The following is a 19,894-nucleotide window of genomic DNA, read 5'->3' as shown; positions in this document are numbered from 1 at the left end:
AACTAGTATTATTATTAATTGTATCATTAATAAGATTATTATTATCATTAATTAAATTTATTAAAATATGCATTATTGTTAATATTAATATTATTATTGTCTATTATTACTAGACTATACTAATAATTCTATTATTAATAATATTACACATAAATATATTTGTAATTACCATATTATGAATTATTTACAAATAAACAGAATTATATATACAGGTTTATATGAATATGTATATATATACAAAATACAACTGTATATATATTATAAATGTTTAAACATATATATAGATATATATATATATATATATATATATATATATATATATATATATATATACATATATATATATATATATATATATATATATATATATATATATATATATAAATAACTAATGTAAATAAATATGTGTAATTGTTATATCAAAATCAGTTTCTTATATGTTACTATCCAACTGTGCTGCTCGTGACCCTCTGTCATCAAACAAGCAGTTAAATTCTATTATTGGAACGTCCACATGATGATTTATCAACTCTACAAGTTGACAACAGAAAGTAGAGGGAATTGGGAGCATATCATATATTTTTTTGTTCATCGGTACGCGTAATTTTTTTTCCTCTTAATTCAATTTCGAACCAAATAGAAAAATCCTTAAATGCTGTTTCGTTAGGAATCTCTTACTCAATCTATATGAAAAATCTCAACTTCCAATCCTTCAAAACGAATTCAAATTTTGAAGTCAAAGTTTATAAAATAAAAAGTCAACAAATGTTCATCAAACGAATTCGAGATTTCTGTGATGATTTGAATTAAATTAAGGATTCCAATAGTTTCTGTGAACGAATTACAAACTCTTTCATGTTTTATTTATAGCCTAAAAACGTTTTAATTTAACAATCAATTTTTTTTTGAAGACTGCAGCGACGAACAGCAGCAACACCTTCTTTTATTTTTTTTTTTTTCAAATCAAATAATTATAAGTAAGTGTTTCTGTGTGGTTATGAGGTCCTAAACTCGATTATGTAATTATTCGTAAGATTTGAAATCGAGTTTGAAGGGATTAAGTTAGTAAAGAAGAAGAAGGAGATGAACACTGCAGTATACGGGTTATAAATAAATAAAAGGGTTTTAAAACAGAAAATTGGGCAGCAGCCCCTTGGTTCAAGGTGTTAGGGTGTGTGCGGGAGGTCGCGGGTTCGAGCCCGGCTCGGTGCAGTTTTATTTTTAAATGGCTTTTAAAGGTAGTTTTCTAATCATTTTTTTTATTACTTTTATTATTATTATTATTATTATTATTATTATTATTATTATTATTATTATTATTATTATTATTATTATTATTATTATTATTATTATTATTATTATTATTATTATTATTATTAGTATTATTGTTATTATTGGTATTATAATTAATATTTAATGGTATTAAGTATGACGAATCTTAGATTTATTATTATGAACATTATTAATAATTATTGTTATTATTGTACCAATACATGAAATGAATATAACTTATTATGATTACAAGTATAGTTACAAAAATGAATGTTACTATTATCACTAAAAGTAATACTATGAGTATTTTTTTTTTTTTTTAACATGACTAATATTATTATTATCATCATTGTTATTATTATTATTAGGATAATTGTTATTACTTATAATATTTGGAAATGTCATTATTATTAATGTTATTTTACTAAATAAATATTTCGTATATAAAAAAATATATTTATAAGTAATATTACATACAAGTATGTAAAAATCATATTAACAAATTTTATACGAATATTCATATACAACAAATTTGGTATTTTTAATATAAAACTAATTAAATATATTAATATAACTATCTAAACACGAATCATTTTGATTATGCATACACAAAAATTAAATATATATATATATATATATATATATATATATATATATATATATATATATATATATATATATATATATATATATATATATATATATATATATATATATATATAAAATAAATAACATAAGTTATAATATATAAATTTGTTCAATTTCAAGTATATATATTAATATATATAACTGATATAGGTTCGTGAACCCGAGGACAACCCTGCATTTGTTCAAATGTCGTCATATGTATTTTTACTACAAAATACAGTACAGTGAGTTTCATTTGCTCCCTTTTTAAATGCTTTTGCAATATATATTTTTGGGACTGTGAATACATGCACTGCTTTTATAAATGTTTGACGAAATAGACACAAGTAATCGAAACCACATTCTAAGGTTGAATGATCGAAATCGAATATGCCCCTTTTTATTAAGTCTGGTAATCTAAGAATTAGGGAACAGACACCCTAATTGACGCGAACTCTAAAGATAGATCTATCGGGCCCAACAAGCCCCATCCAAAGTACCGGGTGCTTTACTACTTCGAAATTTATATCATGTCCGATGGAGGATCCCGGAATGATGGGCATATTCTTAAATGTATATTGTGAATGTCGGTTACCAGGTGTTCAATCCATATGAATGATTTTTGTCTCTATGTATGGGACGTTTATTTATGAGAAATGGAAATATGAAATCTTGTGGTCTATTAAAATTATGAAATGATTATTTATGTTAAACTAATGAACTCACCAACCTTTTGGTTGACACTTTAAAGCATGTGTATTCTCAGGTACGAAAAAAATCTTCCGCTGTGCATTTGCTCATTTTAGAGATATTACTTGGAGTCATTCATTACATATTTCAAAAGATGTTGCATTCGAGTCGTTGAGTTCATCAAGATTATTATTAAGTCAATTATAGATGGATATATTATAAAATGGTAGGCATGCCGTTAACTGTCGATGTAAATGAAAGTTTGTCTTTTAAAAACGAATGCAATGTTTGTAAAATGTAACATATAGAGGTCAAGTACCTCGCGATGTAATCAACTATTGTGAATCATTTGTAATCAATATGGACTTCGTACGGATGGATTAGGACGGGTCCTTTCAGTTGGTATCTGAGCGGTGGTCTTAGCGAACCAGGTCTTGCATTAGTGTGTCTAATCGATAGTCGTTAGGATGCATTAGTGAGTCCGGACTTCGACCGTGTCTGCATGTCAAAAGTTTTGCTTATCATTTCTAGTCAGAAATCAGCTGTTTATCATCCTTAGGAAGTTACATGCTTATCATTCTTAGTCTAGACACATCTTACTGCAATAATTGCATGAATAGTGTATAGACAAAATTTGTATCTTATCGTACCTGCTAATCTATATCTTAGCGTATCTGTTACTGTAACTTTGCCTGACAACTTCCGTAGATTCCTCCATAATTTATGGGATTTTAGTATTATATATGCATATGTAAATTATGTATTGCAGGGTACTAATCTACATCCTATAATCTATTTCTTATCGAAAATACTTCATCTGATCGTACGAGATGAATCCCTCAACCAGTTCGAGTCCCTCAGATTTCGATAACTATTCCGATAGTTATTCCGACAGCTATTCCGACATGGATATTCACCTAAGCTCCGAAACCAGTATAAACGAAATGGATCAACCAACTAGTTATCTGCAATTTTGGATGAATTGGGAATGGGTTCGTAGTCAACTTAATCAATGGAGACGCGCAGAAGGCGATCCCTTCCACTAATCGATTTCACCTTTTGGCGAAGAACCTGAAGCACTTACCGGTGAACCTGTTCGTAACATCACTTTCACTCTCATTTCCAGGATATCTCGCCATGATTATATGATATCCAAAATACGCAACCTTATTCATCCGCTCGTCCGAACCGACAATCATCCCGGTGTAATAGAAGAAGTCAACGAACTTCGCGCTAGAATAATCAATTCGGGGAATATGGTGCAAAATGTACCAGCTTCAGCAACATCACCAGCACCAACAGTACCATCAATAACAGCACCAGTACCATCAACAATCCATGCTGCAATATCATCATCTGTACTTTGAGTATGATCTTCGTTCTACGTATCATTCTACCTCATTTATCTTCGTTCGACATGGCGAATATGTAATCTCTAAAGTTTTAGAGATTATTTATTCTAGTCCCAATCGAAAATCAAATGAGTTTAATAACATATTAACTCATTAAATCCATGAATGCATCTGAAGAAAATATATATGTATATATGTTTTCATAAAGATTGTAATTAAAAATTCTCTTGTACAAACTGTTAATGGTGAAAATATTTTAACGGGTAGGTAATACCCGAGGAATATTTAAATTTCACATTAATAAGTTACATTGTACGTTCTTCGAATCTGTTTCAACAATCATTTACTATCCTATTTGCAACCACAGCTATACGAATCCGTTCATCACAGAATAACTATTTTCATTCAAATTCAAATTTCATATTAGGATTTTGATATATCATAATCCAACAAGTGGCATAATGAAAAAAAAAATGGACACAATAAAAATTGATTAGAAACACAGTAATTAACAATATGAAATTTTGTTAAGAATCAACGCTAACAAAATCCTAGCTAACTGTTCCTATCTAACTGTTAATTCCATATTACATTTTATTTATCGCAATTTATTTTATCGCAATTTAATTCTCGCAATTTTATTTATTGTTATTTAATTTCTGTTATTTACTTTACGCACTTTATTTATCGTTATTTAATTTTCTGTTATTTATTTTTACACACTTTAAATATCGGGACACGTATAAAAGGTTTTGACATATCATATCGACGCATCTATATATATTATTTGGAATCACCATAGACACTCTATATGCAGTAATGATCGAGTTCTCTATACAGGGTTGAGGTTGATTCTACAATAATATATATAGTTTGAGTTGTGATCGAGTCTGAGACGAACACGGGTCACGTTACGTATTAATTAATTCAAATACTATATATTGAACTGTACATGAATTATTGAATTGCTAACTATGGACTACCAACATTGGACAATTAAAATGAATTAAAATATTGACTATTACATATGAAACTAAACATTTCTTCAAGTTCGCCACTTGATCTTATTTTAAACCTCATTTGTATCTTGACGATTTCAATCTGCGTTCAAACCTTTCATGATTCTTGAAAACATTTCAATCGAGAGGATGAACCAATCGCATATCATTTACGGAAGGAAAGAGTGATGCATATAGCTATGCACCTGAAAATACTCAGAACCTGAGTAAACGTTTAACATGTATCTGTGTTAGATCCTTTAGCATTATTATTACCCAAAATAACTTCACAATCCCTTTTCAAAGTAGTAAATTTTGTCACAGCTCCAACAAGTCAACTTCGACTTTTCACTCGGTTTAGCTTATTATAACCCTGATATAAAAGTTGCCTTTCGTCATCAATACCGGAAAACCGTTTATATCTCACTACATTAACAGTAAACGTACCAGCAACCTCGTTGCTTATTGGCTTAAATCTCTCTGACAAATCATTATATTTATTCATTGAAACCCTATCATATACTCATCCGCATCTTGTAACGAGAACTGCCATAACAATTACCAGGAATCAGCAAACAGTACTTTGAAAACTCACAGTATATCTACATCAACAGTTATATGTATGACATTTATCTCTTAGAATTATGATCTCTCATTCTGAAATTTTGAAAAGCACCCAGTCTGCGAATTAATACTCTGAATGTTGAAAAAGCTGAATGAAGCAGCAGAAACTGTAGACAACCGTAAACGACTTTAATCGTCGGAAGTTTAATGATAAAGAATAGTATGTTGGAAAAGCTCAGAAAAGTTGGAACTGAAAAACAGATTGAGCTAACCATGAAGGAGACCAAGGACAAATACAAGTACCATACCCTATATTCAAAGAATCCAGAAAATTCTGGATCCGTTGAAATCTTTAGAGAATATCTTACTCCGAAGTCATGTTAAAATTTTATGGAAAATCTTTCTCCATCAACCATCGAACTTAGAAATTCCAAAATATCATCATCAATATCTTCGATATTTCTGAGGATATTTTCATAAATATTCTCGTCCGAAATTATATACCTCTTCGTGCTTCCTATGTATCATTATATTGGAAACATTCAATAGAAAATTTAGTACCGAAAAGCAAATTATGCGAACTATGAAGAAAGCCGTGGACAAATCACAAAGAATAAGTTTGACTTCAAAGAATCCAAATGATTCTGTGTCTGATGAAATCTTTAGCGAATACCTTGCTTCCGAATCTACACCCTTACGGATAAATCTTCTTCATCATCCATCGATATTAGAAATTCCAAGATATCATCGTATCTTTCATTATAAATATCCCCCATATTTCTGAAGATATTTTCATAACTATTCTTATCTGAAATCAATAATCTATTCGTGCTATCAATGTTACATCATATAGAAACTGTTAGTTTCTATATTTTGTAAACTTTCGAGCTTAAAGTATGAATGCTATTGAAGTAATGTTGGGAAATGATGCATGAGTTAATATAATATAATGACACTTGATTAACATGATTATATTACAGTAAGTCATGCTGAGTTTCTAATGGGACGCGATGATTCACAGATTATAACGTCATCATGTGCCATGTCACATAACTCTTTCATTATGCTTAACTTCTGAACATATCAAGAAAATATATTCTTGATAGTTCTATTCTCAGTGATTCAGGTAATTTGACAAAACAAATCGTGCTACTACCTTTCCTTTCTACCTTGTATATTATGATAATTTGAAACTATATATCTACAAATTCTGGACCATTATTCGCTTGACTTGAAGTCGGGAAGAGAAAACAAAATCATAGAGCTTTGAAATATAAGGGAGAATAAAAAGCCCGATAACAACACATAAATTACAAACCGTGTATATCAATGTTTATCGCAACATAAAGACACGGGAGAATTAAAAACATTATAATCCGGAGGGCGAAGTAGAAGAAAGCAGATTCCTCTGGTGGAAGTTGGAAAATGAGAATGATTGTTGCGATAATAAGGATGATGACAAGGATCAGAACTGGATTAAGCATCCTCAGAAATCTTTGGATAAATGAAACAAGAAGGAAAGTATAGGAATGGTGAGAATAATGGAACGGAAGAGTTTAATTTATAATGGAAATATCAGACAGAGTAATCGAAGCAGATCACCGCATTTAATTCGAGAGATCTTAATTTCCTTATTCGCCGAAGAATCAGATCTTAAAGATCTTCAAGATTTTCTTTTAAATCCCTTGGATTCCGGAATTCAAACCTGACTACGTCAAAAGTTAAAAGCAAATCTTTGTTTCTCATTTCATTCTTTTGTGAATAGCTTCATTCGTACTCTTCGAATAATTGAATTATTTTTATCCATATTACTCAAAAATGATAAAACTCAATTTATCAACTCATATTCGTCATGAAACACATTTTTTATTGTTAGCCATGATCACCTCACTCAAATTTCGGGACGAAATTTCTTTAACGGGTAGGTACTGTGACGACCCGGGAATTTTCGACCAAATTTAAACTAAGTCTTTATATAATCTCGACACGATAAGCAATGTCTGTAAGGTTGAGTCTCAAAACTTGTGAATTATTTTTATTAATTCAATTTGACCTTCGACTACTCCCGACGATTCACAAATCTATAAACGTAAATAGAAATGTACATATAATTAACTACATATATAAATAATCATATAATGTAAAATAAATATAATAGATAACTAATAAGTGGCTTATTTATTATGGAAGATAAATTAAAATAACTAAAATCTGTTACTAAATGATTTCAAACATAAATAGTCAACGATTAATAATGTATTAATTGTATAATGTTATACTTTGAGTGTAAATTGCTTTGATGTATATAATTAATACATATATCAAAGTATTGAATCTGGATACGTAAAACATAATTATATATAGTAATTTGAATATATATATATATATATTCAAATTTGATACATATATATATATATATATATATATATATATATATATATATATATATATATATATATATATATATATATATATATATATATATATATATATATGATACACATATATATATATATATATATATATATATATATATATATATATATATATATATGATGCATAAACATGATAATTATTGTTAGTACTAATATTAAGATTTGTATATTTTTTTTTTCTAAAATAAAATATATATATATAAGATCTAAGTTGCAATATTAATGTTATTAATATTATTATAACTAGTATTATTATTAATTGTATCATTAATAAGATTATTATTATCATTAATTAAATTTATTAAAATCTGCATTATTGTTAATATTAATATTATTATTGTCTATTATTACTAGACTTTACTAATAATTCTATTATTAATAATATTACACATAAATATATTTGTAATTACCATATTATGAATTATTTACAAATAAACAGAATTATATATATAGGTTTATATGAATATGTATATATATAAAAAAATATAACTGTATATATATTATAAATGTTTAAACATATATATAGATATATATATATATATATAAATAACTAATGTAAATAAATATGTGTAATTGTTATATCAAAATCAATTTGTTATATGTTACTGTCCAACTGTGCTGCTCGTGACCCTCTGTCATCACACAAGCAATTAAATTCTATTATTGGAACGTCCACATGATGATTTATCAACTCTACAAGTCGACAACAGAAAGTAGAGGGAATTGGGAGCATATCATTTTTTTTTTCTCTGTACGCGTAATTTTTTTTTCCTCTTAATTCAATTTCGAACCAAATAGAAAAATCCTTAAATGCTGTTTCGTTAGGAATCTCTTACTCAATCTATATGAAAAATCTCAACTTCCAATCCTTCAAAACGAATTCAAATTTTGAAGTCAAAGTTTATAAAATAAAAAGTCAACAAATGTTCATCAATCGAATTCGAGATTTCTGTGATGATTTGAATTAAATTAAGGATTCTAATAGTTTCTGTGAACGAATTACAAACTCTTTCATGTTTTATTTATAGCCTAAAAACGTTTTAATTTAACAATCAATTTTTTTTTTGAAGACTGCAGCGACGAACAGCAGCAACACCTTCTTTTATTTTTTTATTTTTTTCAAATCAAATAATTATAAGTAAGTGTTTCTGTGTGGTTATGAGGTCCTAAACTCGATTATGTAATTATTCGTAAGATTAGAAATCGAGTTTGAAGGGATTAAGTTAGTAAAGAAGAAGAAGGAGATGAACATTGCAGTATACGGGTTATAAATAAATAAAAGGGTTTTAAAACAGAAAATCGGGCAGCAGCCCCTTGGTTCAAGGTGTTAGGGTGTGTGCGGGAGGTCGCGGGTTCGAGCCCGGCTCGGTGCAGTTTTATTTTTAAATGGCTATTAAAGGTAGTTTTCTAATCATTTTTTTTTATTACTTTTATTATTATTATTATTAGTATTATTGTTATTATTGGTATTATAATTAATATTTGATGGTATTAAGTATGACGAATCTTAGATTTATTATTATGAACATTATTAATAATTATTGTTATTATTGTACCAATACATGAAATGAATATAACTTATTATGATTACAAGTATAGTTACAAAAATGAATGTTACTATTATCACTAAAAGTAATACTATGAGTATTTTTTTTTAACATGACTAATATTATTATTATCATCATTGTTATTATTATTATTAGGATAATTGTTATTACTTATAATATTTGGAAATGTCATTATTATTAATGTTATTTTACTAAATAAATATTTCGTATATAAAAAAATATATTTATAAGTAATATTACATACAAGTATGTAAAAATCATATTAACAAATTTTATACGAATATTCATATACAACAAATTTGGTATTTTTAATATAAAACTAATTAAATATATTAATATAACTATCTAAACACGAATCATTTTGATTATGCATACACAAAAATTATATATATATATATATATATATATATATATATATATATATATATATATATATATATATAATAAATAACATAAGTTATAATATATAAATTTGTTCAATTTCAAGTATATATATTAATATATATAACTGATATAGGTTCGTGAATCCGAGGACAACCCTGCATTTGTTCAAATGTCGTCATATGTATTTTTACTACAAAATACATTACAATGAGTTTCATTTGCTCCCTTTTTAAATGCTTTTGCAATATATATTTTTGGGACTGAGAATACATGCGCTGCTTTTATAAATATTTGACGAAATAGACACAAGTAATCGAAACCACATTCTATGGTTGAATGATCGAAATCGAATATGCCCCTTTTTATTAAGTCTGGTAATCTAAGAATTAGGGAACATACACCCTAATTGACGCGAACTCTAAAGATAGATCTATCGGGCCCAACATGCCCCATCCAATGTACCGGATGCTTTAGTACTTCAAAATCTATATCATGTCCGAAGGAGAATCCCGGAATGATGGGGATATTCTTAAATGTATATTGTGAATGTCGGTTACCAGGTGTTCAATCCATATGAATGATTTTTGTCTCTATGCATGGGACGTTTATTTATGAGAAATGGAAATATGAAATCTTGTGGTTTATTAAAATTATGAAATGATTATTTATGTTAAACTAATGAACTCACCAACCTTTTGGTTGACACTTTAAAGCATGTTTATTCTCAGGTACGAAAGAAATCTTCCGCTGTGCATTTGCTCATTTTAGAGATATTACTTGGAGTCATTCATTATATATTTCAAAAGACATTGCATTCGAGCCGTTGAGTTCATCAAGATTATTATTAAGTCAATTATAGATGGATATATTATAAAATGGTATGCATGCCGTTAACTGTCGATGTAAATGAAAGTTTGTCTTTTAAAAACGAATGCAATGTTTGTAAAATGTAACATATAGAGGTCAAGTACCTCGCGATGTAATCAACTATTGTGAATCGTTTGTAATCAATATGGACTTCGTCCGGATGGATTAGGACGGGTCCTTTCACGCTAGGTAATGGGTTATAATCAAAACAAGAACGGTTAATGTGGTGGGTTGCATTTGCTATATAAAATATAAAGGAGTCCTAGCTACATTAGCTTACGGCAGTATTGTTTGATGGTGTATTTAAGGTGGTGGTGGAGATGGGGTGTTAGAGACAAAGAAGAAAAAAAAATTGAAGGAATCAGTTAGGAATAGGAAAATTGTGTATCTGATAAAGATATTAGGAGATTGAGTTACTCCTGTGGCAATCGTTTATAAAAAAATATGCCGACATTTTATTCTTCAATCCAAAGAAAAAAAATAGAACGGGTACAGAAGGAATAATAAAAAAATAAAAAGGTGATCTTGATTGTAACTGAATTTGTATCTATCTGTTTGGATTGGGTTCTTACTACAGAATTAGAGACAAAGGAGCAAATCCAACTACAGTTTGATTTAACGTGCAACTGATTCCAAAGATAAAGAATTTGTTTTCTTATTTTTTAATAGATAATAAGTAATCTTAATATTAACAATAATGCAAATTTTAATAAATTTAATTAATACTAATGATAATAATCTTATTAATGATATAAATAATAACACTAGTTATAATAATATTAATATTATTATTGTTAATAATAACATTAATAATAATAATAATAATAATAATAATACAACTTAGATCTTATATATATTTTATTTTAGAAGTATTAAAATTACTAACACAAATATTAATATTGGTATTAACAATAATAAAAATGATGAATTTAATGGTAATATTATTAATATATTAATTATATTCAAACTTATAATATTATTTATGATTTATATAATATTATATTATGTGATAACATTTATTTATATATTACAACTAATTATAAATTATATATACATTTATATATATATATACATATATATATATATATATGTATATATATATAAATGTATGTATATATATATATATATATATATATATATATATATATATATATATTCATTTTAATTACACTTATTTATTTTGTATATTATTTTTACATAGTTAATCTAATGATTTAATTGTAGTTTACTATCTCAATTTTATTATCATACTGTTATTTATATTTACATATATATATATATATATATACATATATATATTATATAGTTTACTATCTCAATTTTATTATCATACTGTTATTTATATTTACATATATATATATATATATATATATATATATATATATATATATATATATATATATATATACATATTAGTTTACAACAATTGTTCGTGAATCGTCGGTAATGGTCAATGTCAAATACATTTATGATAAATAGTTCCAACACTTTGAGACTCGATCTAACAGACTTTGCTTATCGTGTCGAAGATAATGAATCGTATCGAGAGTTTGGTTTAAAATTAGTCGAAATTTTCCGGGTCACTACAATAATCATCAAAATAACAATTATCACCATCGAAAGCCATTAGAAAGGCATCCATTTATTATGGCATTAACAAAAACTCCAAAGGAAATCTTGTTCACAGAACCAATTAAGGAATCATTTCACCCTCCACCGCCGATGGAAGAGCGTCAGGGACCACAGAGTGACAAGTGGTGTGACTTTCATGAGGCATATGGACATGAAACAGATAATTGCAAATCATTAATGAGAGAGATCATTGCAAAGATCAAGGCTGGCGAGCTGAATCATCTGTTGCCAGGGAAAAAATATCGGCGAAATGATCCAAACAAACGTTTTGCTTGGCAGGGAAAAGTACGTCACGGTGGATGACGTGACTAGAACAGAAGGGAAGAACGGAATGATGAAAGGGATCCAACTCCAAAAATGCACATCAAGGTCATATGGAATGAGGAGCAGGAAAATGAAGCAGACGGAGAATGCAGAACGGAGAGCTGGATGTATGCTCCAATCATATTTCATACCATTCCAAATTGGCACCTGTCAGAAGAGCATGTGGTCATTTCAGCTATAATAGCAAATAGAAACATCTCTCGCATTTATACTGACACAGGTAGTGAAGCAGATATTTTATATTTGCATTGTTTTAAGGAATATCCGTTCAGCGTGAAGGATCGGCTACGCTACACGAACTTACGGATTGCTGGTATAACGGGTGAATCAATAAGAGCAGTTGGTAAAGTGAAACTGGATGTAACACTGGGAACACACCCTTTGGTCCGTACAGAAATTGTGGACTTTACAGTTATTGATGGCAGATTACGGTTCAGTGCATTGTTCGGTAGGCGGACCCTCCAAAAATTTGGAGCAATTACTTCTACACCGCATGCAGAATTGCGGTTCCCAACACCAAACGGTGTAACAGTGATACACTGTGAATATGTTGGACCACCAAGGGAGAGATCAGTGGTTCATGAGGCTCCAGGAAATTTTTTCAGGGGGGAATCATCAAGGCAGTTTTTCAGTAGAGATGATGTGAACGGGTACTTCAAACCACCTAAAATGTGGTAACATTGAAAGCAGGACGCAATACGGTACACGGACGACAGTTTAACATCATGAATCTCGTAGAACAGTTTTTATCACATTTTTAATTTTCATCAGTTCAGACAACAACACAATACACTTTTTTTAATTTTCTAATTGGGACTTGATCACCCCATGCGAAGATATTACACAAAAATGTTGTATGTGTGACAGTATTATCAATAAATTTTTAAATTTTTCTTACGCACAGCATTACGCGTTACGAATGTAAAGCATGGCATTCATTCCTACCCACATAAGGCAAGGCATTTTTATGCCCCCGATGGTAGAAGCTCTTGTGTCAACATTATAGACACAAGGGATCGGCTAGAGTAAAGTGTTTGCTTCGCTAGAGGGCACCGAGGCAAAACTAAAGATCTCATAATGTCATGACATACAGAATGGTTTATCACAACGGCATAAATCCATTTATAACTTGTAAAAAGAATACATTAAATACAAGTGTATTTTATAAAGCCGCACAAAACCTAAGCGCAACACGCTGGACGGAACATTGCTAGTTCCATAAACAGAGTTTTCTCAAACACATTTATCAATTTTTATAACATACAGACAGAGCACTATCATTATGATTCATTCACATCCTATTTCAGAAGTTATCAAAAGACTTCTCGATATTTCTTCATAACATAATTCAGCTAATGCAGAATGGAGAATGAATAAATTGTTTATGCAGCAATCATAGAATTATATTTGTTTTACTCAAAACAAATCAGATATACAAATTTTAAACTGAAAACACAATAACATTTAAGTAGCAGTATACTTTAGACTCATAAAGGCGAATGCTGTGATGGGTATCACGAACAACGGATGATGGATTGCAGTTCAATGCATAATCAAAAATCAGTTTAAGGCAAACATCATTTCATATGACATGCTATATGCACATAGCAGCAACATAATAATAAGAATAGCAAAATATGCTAACATTAAGCATAATGGCAATATACACAAATTATTAGTATCAAGTTATTACACATTGTTATTACAGAGAAAATATGTTCTTAAATGGGCACATCTAAAATATCCTTCACTGACACCTCCTCCCTAGCACAAACCTCACTTACAGAATCAATTTTCAAGGATGTTACTTCAGTAATGGCCAACTGCAGCTTGGCATCAGTATCTAGTTTCATGTGTTTTGAAATAGCATCTGGTAAAGGGTCAGATTTCACAGGCAGGGCATTCAAAATTTCTTCCATTGCATCTGCAAGATCACATTCTGTAGATGCCACTAAATACCTGTTGAAAGTTTCACCCATAAGTTTAGAACCCAACACCCTATGCACAAGACTAGGGATACCAGCTTTTAAATCAGTAAGGTCTTTCTTAACATTAGCAGTAGCAGCAGCAGCAATCTTCTCCTCCAACAATTGATTCTTCTCATCAAGCAACTTCTTCAACTCTTTATTTTCCTTCACCAGCTTATCCTTCTCTTCCATGCATTTTTCTTTTTCTACTCTCTCTGTAACACATTTTGTTTCCACCACCTGCAACAACTCCTCTTTCTTCTTAACAGCATCCTCTACAGTCTTCAGCTTTGAAATGGCATCTTTCAAGTCAACTTCAAGTCCCTTTATCTTGTTGACATTATGCATAGTATTGGCAACAATAGTATCTTGAGCTTTTTGCATTTTAAGCCCATGAATCACATGTTGATTCAGAAGTACTAATGCTGCAGCAGTAGATTGATAGCTTTGTTTATGTGTCATGGTAGACAGGGAGGAAGACAAATCCATAATGGTACTTGCCTACAATGAATTCAGTAATGCTGATCAGAAAACAATTATTAGTAAAACAGTGTTCCTAGATTATAAATATTATAAAAACTACCTTCAAAAAATCAGCAAAATCATCAGATTTGTTGCTAGGATCATCAAGAAAGGCTTGTAGTCCGTTTAATGGTATGGATGTGGTTGATTGGAGGTAGAGGATTGTGTGGTATCAGTCCCTTTTGATGTATGCAGAGTTCTGAATGGAGGAGTTTCAAACGAATCAACATCATCAGTTTCCTCATTATCATCATCAGTGTCATCTTTAACATCAACAGTTTTATTGCTTTCAGGATCCTTCCAAGAAGAAGCATCAACTACATCATCTAGAAGAACCAATCCTATATAATGAAAAAGAAAATGAATATACAATAGAACTTCAACATCAAATTATAAATCTACTTATGCAGACACAGTGAAGATATATACTTCTCTTCTTTGGTTTGTCAGCAGTTTCACCTATTGGACGTTTCCCCTCTTGCTTTGAACTTTTACCAGCCTTCTTAGCGCTGGACGGATCAGGGGTGACATCAACAATTTCAACATCAGGAGATGGTTGAACAGTGCCACCATCTCCACCCTCAGCAGATCACTCTGGGCTTTTCAGTTACTATTCAAAAGCAGCATCTTGGGCTTTCTCCGCCTCAATTTCAGCAGGGGTTTTGAGTCGTTCAGACACAATCAAAGGATCAAGATTGGTCTTCTTGAAGGTTCTGTAAACCTGCATTACTTCTTCTGCAATCAGATAATATACAAACAAGCAGAAACACATATAAGAACATACACAACTCAGTACAGCATAACAAATAACATAATATATCAATAAAGGTGCCTACCACGGCCTTCCCAGCGCAGCATTGGTGTATATCCAGAACGCCAGTTGTTACTCATTTTACAGAGAACCAATATGGCTTCATAATCATCATATGACCTTTGTGGAAATTTGAATGTCTTCAAAGTACTAAGAATAAACCTTTCATCCTCAGATAATGTGGTGGATTTGCTAACTCCTATGGCAGTTTTCTCCAACCACGAACACATGCCCAGGCATCTTGAACAACCCTTTCATTAACAAAGAAATAGGGATGAACACATGCCCAGGCATCTTGAACAACCCTTTCATTAAAGAACTTTCTTTCACCCCAGTAAACGCCTTGTTTGGCTTACAATCAAATGTATACCAACATTTGCTAACTAATCTAGTTCTAAATAATTCATGGAAAATATTCACATTGGGAGCTTCTCCTACAGAATTACAGTACATTTTAAAAAGAATAATTTTCTGTAAACCTAATGGATGAACTTGACTAATACCTATCCCGTAGTGGGCAAGAATTTGTTGAAGAAAGGAAGAAAGAGGAATACGGAGATTTCCTACAGTTAATTGCAATTTATAGAGGGTAATCATCTTTTTTGGCGGTTTATTGGCCCTATCTTTAGGTGAAGGAACAATAGGATTCAACAATCCAAGATATCTGTGTTTCTTACATAATTGCTCATCGGCTTCCGTGATACTAGAAGGGATGGTGCTGACGTCACGATTGTCTCTTTGAGAAGACGTGCTGCTGGATTCGACCATGGTAGTATGAAAAATGAAAATTCAAACAGAAGAAAAGATGAACAATCACTGACCTTATACTTGACGGATTGCTAAATTGAATAAATTGCAAGATATCTTCACAGCAAATGAACAGTTTTCGAAAAAGGAAAAAGGTAAAGGGTCGGACTATTTATAGTCAAGCAAATGAATAATAAGGGGATGAGATTGATACACGTGTATGGATCAGATCAATTGAACACAGCAATTTAAATTTTGAAGATAAATCAAACAGATTTTGGGGGCAAGTTCATGATTGATAATATGACGTCAGATCAGAAAATCAGACGGCTACAGCAATTTTGTGTTTTCGAGGTAAAAGGCATCTTTTATTTTTAGTTTAATGACTTTATTATTTACAAAAATAAAGACATTAAACTGGGGAGACTTAATGGTGTATCCTAGGAGATACACGCATAAAAATATCATTTTTATACAGAAAACTCAAATCAAAAAGCACAAGAGATAACTAAATTTGGTGGTTTTCAGCATTTGCCGCCCAGCGTTTAGCAGGCCTCCCAGCGTCAAGTGTAAGCCCTGCAGGCAGCTTCTATGCATAAGCCCTTTAACTCAGCGCGTGAACGGCACGCAGCCATGTCAGCACATGCCACCGACATTCTGGATACTTCACGTAACAAAACCATTCAGTGATTGACACGTGTATCCCGTGAATTTCGGACATTCTACACCTATAAATAGACCCCCTGGGTCACCACATTTCACATCATCATTTTGATCTGAACTTCAGTCAGAGAAAAGTACACTTTCTCTCTCACACAGTTCTTTCTCACTCTAAAACAACATTAGCCGCTTAGCAGCATTGCGCTAAACGGGTCATCACAGATTGATCCACAGATTGATTGAGGCCACCCCACAGATCTTATATCTGTGTTCTGGGTCTGCAGAGATTATTTCTCGAGGGCAAACAACAATCAACAGTATACGCCATGCGCTGAGCAGCTAATCTTCTGTACTAGTACCATACAGCCGCTATATGGAAAATCGTACTAACACACAGCAATCGAGGCAATTTACTGCATTTAATCAAAGAAATCTCAAAATTCCTTAATTACCGAAGAATCAAATCTTATAGACTACGAAGATTTCCTTTAATTCCTTAAATTTCTGAAATCAATTGTGACTACGTCAAAAGTTAAGGCGAAAATTTAATTTTCTCATTCACTCTTTTACGATAGCTTCGTTTATACTCTTCCTATAACCGAATCGTTTTATCCATATTATTCAAAGGAGATAAAACTCTATTTTTCAACTCATATTCATCATTAAAATATTGTTGTTGTCAACAATGACAATCTATATCAAATTTCATGACTGTAATTTTCATGAACTACTCTCTGTTTTGTCTGCCCTAATATTGTGGCATAAACGCTCAAAGTTTTAAATGAGCTCAATACTATTCATAACACAATTCATGTATCCAATTTACTGAAATGACTTGTATAACATCATCATTTTGAATGATCTCCACATTAATAATAAAATGCACTTCATCGAAGAACCTGTAGAATTTATGGTTCGTATGATTTAAACGCTTGAAACAGAACAATATTCTATCTGTTGGAATTCATGCAAGGCCCCGAGCATACCTGGGAACGTGAAGACCAAATAAAACATAAATATCCTCGTCTATGTACGAACAACGCTGATTGATGGCAACAACTAAATTTCAGGACGAAATTTCTTTTAACGGGTAGGTACTATAACAACCCGAAAAATTTCGATTAAATTTAAACCTAATTCTTATTTAACCTCGACTAATTTCCGACGATTCACGAACTATTATTTATAAATAATTGTGTATTAACATTTATTTGTTATAATAATATTATTATTAATAATAATATCTTTTTAAATACTATATCAATAAATAATATCTTTATTATCATTATTGTTATTATGATTAAAAACAATATTATTATTATCAACATTATTATTATTACTATTCATTATTTATTAATAATATGATTATTAATATCATTAACATAATTTATATTATTATCATCATTATTATTAAGAGTATTATCATTACTAATATTATTATCATTATTGTTAGTATTAGTAATATCATCATTTTTATTATTTGTTATTATTAGTATGATTATTATTAATAATACTATTATTATCATTTTTATTATCATTATTATTATTATTAAAATCATTATTTATACAATAATCATTATTATTATTAGTATTATTATTATCCTTATCTATTATTATTATTATTATTATTATGACCATTATCATTAAAAATCATTTATGATTATTAGTATCTTTATTTATTATTAATATTATTATTATTAATTAGTATTATTAGTATTAATATATTTATTAATTATTAATGTTATTTAAATATAAAGTAATAAAACAGATAACAAAATTAGGTATAACTGCCTCCTTAATTTTTTTTTTTTAAAATCGTGATTCCATCCCATTTTTATTTAGCTGCTTTTATTTTTATTTTTTATTTTTTTTCTTCTTCCTGATCTTGACTCTGAAAGATGATTGTCGACAACTTCAATTATATAATGAATCGATTAGCTCGTGAATTCATTCAACTCTCCATCACTAATTACCAGTTTATTTGAACAAATCCATACAGAAATTTATTTTATTTCTTTTTCGATACCTTTGTATTATCACCCTTAATCAAAACCTCAAATTCGTATTAAATTTCAAAAATCCTTAAATGCCATGTAGTTAGGAATCCTCTAAGTAAACTAACTGCAAAATTTGAGCTTCCAATTCGTTTTAACGATTCTTAATTTTGAAGTCAAAGTTTCGAATTCAAAAAGTCAAATATTTGTTCATCATGAAATTCGAAGTCATGTTGATGTTTTTGGATTAATTAACGATTCATAAAGTTTCTAATGAAGATTTAGAGCATAATTCATGTTGTAATTACAACCTAAAACGAGCTAGATTTCAAAATCAATTCTTGTGTTCATTCTTTTTTTTACGCAAACAGCAGGTATTTTTTTTCTTTTATTTTTTTTCTTTCTCGTTAAATTCAAACACACAGATAGTTTCTGTTTATTAATAAATACTAAAACTAATTTATTTTGTGTTCAATTGTT

This window comes from Rutidosis leptorrhynchoides, chromosome 4 (genome assembly GCF_046630445.1).
Source record: "Rutidosis leptorrhynchoides isolate AG116_Rl617_1_P2 chromosome 4, CSIRO_AGI_Rlap_v1, whole genome shotgun sequence".
In the NCBI taxonomy this organism is placed as follows: domain Eukaryota; kingdom Viridiplantae; phylum Streptophyta; class Magnoliopsida; order Asterales; family Asteraceae; genus Rutidosis; species Rutidosis leptorrhynchoides.
Note: the sequence above shows the minus strand (reverse complement) of the source record.